Source organism: Hemiscyllium ocellatum, chromosome 29, assembly GCF_020745735.1.
Source record: "Hemiscyllium ocellatum isolate sHemOce1 chromosome 29, sHemOce1.pat.X.cur, whole genome shotgun sequence".
NCBI classification, from domain to species: domain Eukaryota; kingdom Metazoa; phylum Chordata; class Chondrichthyes; order Orectolobiformes; family Hemiscylliidae; genus Hemiscyllium; species Hemiscyllium ocellatum.
Window position 1 is genome coordinate 11,016,396 of NC_083429.1, and position 2,988 is coordinate 11,019,383.

The window sequence follows — 2,988 nt, forward strand, 5'->3', positions numbered from 1 at the left end:
TGGAGAATGGCACTGAGTTCCACAGAGATATGGAAATTCCCTTCTCCATCCATGGCCTGTGCAGTTGCATCCCTCTGGAGTGGAGAATGCTGTTAGCTCAGGATCTGGAGTAAATGCAAGAGCGAGAGACACTGACAGAGGCAGCAATTAGACCCACACAGTGAGGGATACCACATGGAGAGAGACTGAGTGATATCAGCAGAGTGCTGGAAGGTGTCAGGGTCACACAATGGTATCATCAGAAGTGGTTCTGACCAGTGAGCACTGGTCCCAGTACTCAGGGAGGACTGAGCTACTTTATTGGGATAGGCTCCTCTTGTACCAGGATTATGCAGTGTGCTATAAACTGACACAGATGAGGAGGGGGACAAGTCTGAGGTGAATGGAAATTCCCAAGTCCAAAGAGAAAAGTTGAAATATTGGAACACCATGGAGATGTGGATGAAGATCAACGGAAAGAAACATTAAGGGACTGAGTTTAATTAAAATACGACATTATCAGATTTGTGACAGGAAATTATTGGTTAAAATAAAGTAAATGCCATTTCCGCCCCTCCCAATTCCTCATGCACCACAAGTGACATCACTTCCGCACCTCACATCATCGCTGATGTCACACACTCAATGACTTCCACGCCCCACCCCCCACTGCCGTGTTTGCCACCACTTCCCCCCCCACCAACGCCATCACCTGCATTCTGCTGACACCACCTCCAAGTCCCACCGTCACCACCCCCGCCCCCCAGAACCCTGAGGGGAACACGACCCCTTCTGATGACTCCATCCCAACTCCCCCTAACACCACACCCACTCCAGTTACAGGCACCGTCGCCTCCCCCAGCTCCACACCTACGCCTGGTCCAGCTCCCAGTCCTGCCGAGTTTTCACCATTCCCCCGACCTCCCCCCTCACTGAGTACGAATGATCAGTCCTCAACAAAGGCCTCACCCTTATCCCCCTCCGTCCACGCATCAATTAATTTATACACGCCGTGACATCGAACACTTCTTCCACCGCCTCCGCCTCAAAGCTTATTTTTACAATGAATACTCCCGCCTATTTTCTGAGAACCCCTTTTCCGGCCTCCAAAACACTCTATCCACCTGGACACCCCGTGCTGGCATATTACCTGCCTTCGATCTCTTCATTTCCAACTTCCGCCAAGACATTAACCGCCTCAACTTATCTACCCCCTCCCCCACTACAACCTCTCATCCTCACCAGGTGCAACCCTCCACTTCCTTTGCTCCTATCCCAACCTCACCATCAAACCAGCAGATAAAGGGGGTGCACTGACCTCTACACCGCTGAAGCCATGATGCCAACTCAAAGACACCTCCTCCTACCACCCCCTCTACCATGACCCACCTCCCATCATCAAACCGTCACCTCCCAGGGCATACAGAACCTCATCACCTCAGTAGGAGATCTCCCACCCACAGCTTCCAACCTCATAGTCCGGGATCCCCCACTTCCCGGTTCTACCTCCTTCCCAAGATTCACAAGCCTGATCACCCTGGCCGACCCATTGTCTCAGCATGCTCCTACACACTGAACTCATGTCTGCCTACCTCAACATTGTCCTATCCCCTAGTCCAGGAACTGTCTACATCCGTTCGAGAAACCACCCACACACTCCACTCCTCCAAGACTTCCGTTTCCCTGGCCCCCAACGCCTCATCTTCACAATGGATATCCAATCCTTCTACACCTCCATCCACCATGACCAGGTCCTCCAAAGCCCTCCGTTTCTTCATCTCACGACGTCCACAACAGTACCCTTCCACCGATACTCTCATTCGTTAGGCTGAACTTGTCCTCACCCTGAACAATGTTTCCTTCAAATCCTCCGACGTCCTCCAGACGAAAGGGGTAGCAATGGACACCCGCATGGGCCCCAGCTATGCCTGTCTCTTTGTTGGCTACGTAGAACAGTCCATCTCCTGGAGTTACAATGGCACCATTCCCCACGTCTTCCTACGCAACACTGATGACTGCATTGGCACCACCTCGTGCTCCCTCGAGGAGTTTGAGCAATTCATCAACTTCACCAACACATTCCACCCTGACCTTAAATTTACCTGGACCATCTCTGATAACTCCGGGTGCTCCGGTTTCCTCCCACAGTCCAAAGATGTGCGGGTCAGGTGAATTGGCCATGCTAAATTGCCCGTAGTGTTAGGTAAGGGGTATGGGTGGGTTGCGCTTCGGCGGGTCGGTGTGGACTTGTTGGGCCGAAGGGCCTGTTTCCACACTGTAAGTAATCTAATCTAATCTAAAAACTCCCTCCCCTTCCTGGCCCTCTTCATCCCCTTATGACAACTGACTTGACACTGACATTTTTTACAAACCTACCGACTCCCACAGATGCCTAGATTACATATCTTCATAGTAGGTTAGGGTGCACCATTCCTAGAAACACTGCAATACCAGGCTGATACATGGAGAGGACAGAGCAAGCCCTTAAGCCATCTCCCTGCTCCAAAAATCCATTTAATACAAACACTCCCACCTTCGGGAGATATCAGCGATTAAACTGAAAAGAACAGAAACTGCACATATTCCAAGCCAAAAGGCCGAGACCCTGCCCCCTGTACTACACCTCCTCCCACCCTGCCCCCTGTACTGGACTACACCTCCTCCCACCCTGCCCCCTGTAAAAACGCCATCCCATATTCCCAATTCCTTCGTCTCCGCCGCATCTGCTCCCAGGAGGATCAATTCCAACACCGCACAGCCCAGATGGCCTCCTTCTTCAAGGACCGCAGATTCCCCCCAGACGTGATCGACGATGCCCTCCACCGCATCTCCTCCACTTCCCGCTCCTCCGCCCTTGAGCCCCGCTCCTCCAACTGCCACCAAGACATAACCCCACTGGTTCTCACCTACCACCCCACCAACCTCCGCATACAATGTATCATCCGCCGCCATTTCCGCCACCTCCAAACGGACCCCACCACCAAGGATATATTTCCCTCCCCTCCCCTA

General features: G+C 52.4%; 1 non-coding gene across 1 annotated transcript; it reads right to left on the reverse strand.

The window, feature by feature from the left end:
- Positions 1-2,396: 2,396 nt before the first annotated feature.
- On the reverse strand, positions 2,397-2,588 carry LOC132829730 (U2 spliceosomal RNA). Its single transcript, XR_009646268.1, has one exon. It is a non-coding gene; the product is annotated as a U2 spliceosomal RNA (small nuclear RNA).
- Positions 2,589-2,988: the final 400 nt, after the last annotated feature.